This window comes from Styela clava, chromosome 5, assembly GCF_964204865.1.
Source record: "Styela clava chromosome 5, kaStyClav1.hap1.2, whole genome shotgun sequence".
NCBI lineage: Eukaryota > Metazoa > Chordata > Ascidiacea > Stolidobranchia > Styelidae > Styela > Styela clava.
Window position 1 is genome coordinate 22,052,113 of NC_135254.1, and position 5,000 is coordinate 22,057,112.

The 5,000-nt window shown below is 56.7% G+C and overlaps 2 non-coding genes and 1 pseudogene across 2 annotated transcripts; all 3 read left to right on the forward strand.

Annotated features, from left to right (window-relative positions):
- The first annotated feature begins 1,818 nt into the window (after positions 1 to 1,818).
- On the forward strand, positions 1,819 to 3,628 carry LOC144423587 (small subunit ribosomal RNA). Its single transcript, XR_013476054.1, has one exon. It is a non-coding gene; the product is annotated as a small subunit ribosomal RNA (ribosomal RNA).
- A 298-nt stretch (positions 3,629 to 3,926) lies between these two features.
- On the forward strand, positions 3,927 to 4,080 carry LOC144423440 (5.8S ribosomal RNA). The gene has a single exon (XR_013475934.1). It is a non-coding gene; the product is annotated as a 5.8S ribosomal RNA (ribosomal RNA).
- Positions 4,081 to 4,368: 288 nt separating this feature from the next.
- The window catches only part of LOC144423794 (large subunit ribosomal RNA), a 3,695-nt pseudogene continuing 3,063 nt past the window's right edge, over positions 4,369 to 5,000 (forward strand).

Consider the following 5,000-nt stretch of genomic DNA (forward strand, 5'->3'; position numbering starts at 1 on the left):
CGGTGCGGGGCCGGTCGGAGCGCACCCTTTTCTCGGTGGCTGGCGGGCGAGAGAGTGCTGCGTCGCCGGCATCGGCGTCGAAAGAAGCCGAGCCAAAAAAAGTTAAAGTACAAACGTGCAAGCATACTAACCTAACCCTAGGTAAGGCATGTCAGAGCGAAAGACAGTAAACTCGAATGAGCCAAGAAAGAGCGGTGCGGGGCCGGTCGGAGCGCACCCTTTTCTCGGTGGCTGGCGTGCGAGAGAGTGCTGCGTCGCCGGCATCGGCGTCGAAAGAAGCCGAGCCGAAAAAAGTTAAAGTACAAACGTGCAAGCATACTAACCTAGCCCTAGGTAAGGCATGTCAGAGCGAAAGACAGTAATTTCGAATGAGCCAAGAAAGAGCGGTGCGGGGCCGGTCGGAGCGCACCCTTTTCTCGGTGGCTGGCGGGCGAGAGAGTGCTGCGTCGCCGGCATCGGCGTCGAAAGAAGCCGAGCCGAAAAAAGTTAAAGTACAAACGTGCAAGCATACTAACCTAGCCCTAGGTAAGGCATGTCAGAGCGAAAGACAGTAATTTCGAATGAGCCAAGAAAGAGCGGTGCGGGGCCGGTCGGAGCGCACCCTTTTCTCGGTGGCTGGCGGGCGAGAGAGTGCTGCGTCGCCGGCATCGGCGTCGAAAGAAGCCGAGCCGAAAAAAGTTAAAGTACAAACGTGCAAGCATACTAACCTAACCCTAGGTAAGGCATGTCAGAGCGAAAGACAGTAAACTCGAATGAGCCAAGAAAGAGCGGTGCGGTGCCGGTCGGAGCGCACCCTTTTCTCGGTGGCTGGCGGGCGAGAGAGTGCTGCGTCGCCGGCATCGGCGTCGGAAGAAGCCGAGCCAAAAAAAGTTAAAGTACAAACGTGCAAGCATACTAACCTAGCCCTAGGTAAGGCATGTCAGAGCGAAAGACAGTAAACTCGAATGAGCCAAGAAAGAGCGGTGCGGGGCCGGTCGGAGCGCACCCTTTTCTCGGTGGCTGGCGGGCGAGAGAGTGCTGCGTCGCCGGCATCGGCGTCGAAAGAAGCCGAGCCAAAAAAAGTTAAAGTACAAACGTGCAAGCATACTAACCTAACCCTAGGTAAGGCATGTCAGAGCGAAAGACAGTAAACTCGAATGAGCCATGAAAGAGCGGTGCGGGGCCGGTCGGAGCGCACCCTTTTCTCGGTGGCTGGCGGGCGAGAGAGTGCTGCGTCGCCGGCATCGGCGTCGAAAGAAGCCGAGCCGTAAAAAGTTAAAGTACAAACGTGCAAGCATACTAACCTAACCCTAGGTAAGGCATGTCAGAGCGAAAGACAGTAATTTCGAATGAGCCAAGAAAGAGCGGTGCGGGGCCGGTCGGAGCGCACCCTTTTCTCGGTGGCTGGCGGGCGAGAGAGTGCTGCGTCGCCGGCATCGGCGTCGAAAGAAGCCGAGCCGAAAAAAGTTAAAGTACAAACGCGATGCTAATGAGCGAGCCGTTGTCTCGACTAATATGTAGGGGGCGTTCGATCGAGCGTCTGGCTTGAGCGCTTGTCGGCCTAGCAGAACGGTCGCATTGTTATGCCCGGGTTTTAGGCACCGCTGCAGGCGGCCGGCAGAGCTCTTGTTTGTGCGAAACTGAATGGATCGAGCCCGAGAGAGGGCGAGCAAAGAAAAAACGCAAATCGCTCCGCCTGGCACTGCCGGCGAGAGCGTGGACGTCGCGGCCAGCGACTGTCGAAGCTGAGTACGGCCGCAGGCGATCGCCTCGGTCTTAAACGAATGCGACGAGCACGCGCCGGGCGGCCCAGCAAGGGCCGAGCGCAGCTGTCGCAGCTATCTGGTTGATCCTGCCAGTAGTGATATGCTTGTCTCAAAGATTAAGCCATGCAGGTGCAAGTACGAGTTCTCGTAAAGCGAAACTGCGAATGGCTCATTAAATCAGTCTTGGTTTATTTGGTCTCGTAAGCGAAGTGGATAACTGTGGTAATTCTAGAGCTAATACATGCATTAAGCGCCGACTTCGGGAGGCGCGCTTTTATCAGATCAAAACCGACCGGGTTCGTCCTGTGACGTTTGATGACTCTGGATAACCACGCGGATCGTACGGTCTCTGCACCGACGACGTATCATTCAAGTGTCTGCCCTATCAACTGTCGAAGGTACGCTACGTGCCTACCTTTGTGATAACGGGTAACGGGGAATCAGGGTTCGATTCCGGAGAGGGAGCCTGAGAAACGGCTACCACATCCAAGGAAGGCAGCAGGCGCGCAAATTACCCATTCCCGACACGGGGAGGTAGTGACGAAAAATAACAATACAGGACTCTAACGAGGCCCTGTAATTGGAATGAGTACATCCTAAAACTCTTAACGAGTATCCATTGGAGGGCAAGTCTGGTGCCAGCAGCCGCGGTAATTCCAGCTCCAACAGTGTATGCTAAAGTTGTTGCGGTTGAAAAGCTCGTAGTTGGATTTTGGGCGAGCGCCGCCGGTCCGTCGCAAGGCGTGTCACTGGTTGCGTTCGCCTCACCTTCGGTTCTCCGTCGGTGCTCTTGACTGAGTGTCGGCGGTGGCCGATAAGTTTACTTTGAAAAAATTAGAGTGTTCAAAGCAGGCTGTTCGCCTGCATAGTGTTGCATGGAATAATGGAATAGGACCTCGGTTCTATTTTGTTGGTTTTCGGAGCACGAGGTAATGATTAAGAGGGACAGACGGGGGCGTCCGTACTCTGCCGTTAGAGGTGAAATTCTTGGATCGGCGGAAGACGAACTACTGCGAAAGCATTCGCCAAGAATGTTTTCTTTAATCAAGAGCGAAAGTCAGAGGTTCGAAGACGATCAGATACCGTCCTAGTTCTGACTATAAACGATGCCAACTAGCGATCGGGAGGCGTTACCATGACGACCTTTCCGGCAGCTTCCGGGAAACCAAAGTCTTTGGGTTCCGGGGGAAGTATGGTTGCAAAGCTGAAACTTAAAGGAATTGACGGAAGGGCACCACCAGGAGTGGAGCCTGCGGCTTAATTTGACTCAACACGGGGAAACTCACCCGGCCCGGACACAGGTAGGATTGACAGATTGAGAGCTCTTTCTTGATTCTGTGGGTGGTGGTGCATGGCCGTTCTTAGTTGGTGGAGCGATTTGTCTGGTTAATTCCGATAACGAACGAGACTCTGGCATGCTAAATAGTTACGCGACCTTCTCGGTCGGCGTCTAACTTCTTAGAGGGACTAGTGGCGTTTAGCCACACGAGATTGAGCAATAACAGGTCTGTGATGCCCTTAGATGTCCGGGGCCGCACGCGCGCTACACTGAGTGAAGCAGCGAGTGTCTAACCTAGGCCGAAAGGTCCGGGTAACCCGTTGAACCTCATTCGTGATTGGGATAGGGACTTGCAATTGTTTCCCTTGAACGAGGAATTCCCAGTAAGCGCAAGTCATCAACTTGCGTTGATTACGTCCCTGCCCTTTGTACACACCGCCCGTCGCTACTACCGATTGAATGGTTTAGTGAGATCCTTGGATCGGCCCCGTCGCGGCTGGCAACGGCCGCGTCGGCGTGTCGAGAAGACGATCAAACTTGATCATTTAGAGGAAGTAAAAGTCGTAACAAGGTTTCCGTAGGTGAACCTGCGGAAGGATCATTACCGAAAGTGGTGGTAGGCCCCGGCCGACCGCGCACTTAATTGTCTTTGGGTGCCGCCGAGAGGGCGGCCGTCAATCGGGGTTCCGCCCCGTGCGACACGCGTAACACGTTGGCATAGCAAGGCAGCCGAGTGCGATGTTGGCTTCTGGGCACCGCGCTCGATGTGCCGCCGGCCCAGCCCGGCGGTCGCTCGGCGCCGTTTGTTGGTGTTTTTGTGCAGTTGTTGTCGGTGGTGGTTTTGTGGTCGATCCCACAGTGTGACGTCCGCGCGCTTCGGCGCCGGGCGAAACGTCGAGGACGACTCTTAACGGTGGATCACTCGGCTCGCGAGTCGATGAAGGACGCAGCCAAGTGCGAGAAGTAATGTGAATTGCAGAACACATTGAACGTCGACCTTCTGAAAGCGAATTGCGGTCTCGGGTCAATCCCGGGACCGCGTCTGCCTCAGGGTCGCGTTCGTCCTCACCCGAGGGCCGTCGCCTGGCCTCTGCGAAGACGGCCGGGCGTCGCCCCAAGTTGAAGCGGTCGCCGAGCTTTCTCGGCGCGACCGCGTGTCCCGTACACCGCCGGCCCCTCGACGTGTTCAACTACGTTCGAGGGGCGGGTCCAGGTCGGTCGGTCCGGTCACGAGATCAAGACCGACCGTGGGCCAAGGCGGCGACGGTACGCGCTCGGTCGGCGCCGGCGGCGACGACTTGCGATGCCAGCGGGCCGTGTAAGAAGCGGCCCGCTTGACACATACGACCTGAGTTCAGGCGAGAGCACCCGCTGAATTTAAGCATATTATTAAGCGGAGGAAAAGAAACCAACAGGGATTCCCTGAGTAACGGCGAGTGAACCGGGAAGAGTCCAGCGTCGAATCTGCGCGCTTTTCGAGCGCGCCGAGTTGTGACGTACGGAAGTCCCAGTGCGGCTAACGGCGAGCGCCGGTGTCCTTCTGATCGAGGCCTCGTCCCACGGCGGGTGTTAGGCCCATAGGGGCGCTTGCCTTGGCCGCTTCGGGTCTTCTCGGAGTCGGGTTGTTTGGGAATGCAGCCCAAAGCGGGTGGTAAACTCCACCAAAGACTAAATACGGTCGCGAGACCGATAGCGGACAAGTACCGTGAGGGAAAGTTGAAAAGCACTTTGAAGAGAGAGTTCAAGAGTACGTGAAACCGTTGAGAGGCAAACGGGAGGTCCCGTCAGGTCGCCGGCTCGCTTTCAGTTGGGTGCGGGGGCGCGCCGTCTCGGTTCGCGGACGCTTAAGGCGCCGCTGCCGAGTCGGCTCGCGCACCGTCTCAGCGCACTAGCGACCGGCGCGGGTCACGACCGGTTTGCCGTCGGTCTAAGTCCCCGCGCGAAGGTGGCCTCCGCTCCGGCGGGGGTGTTACAGC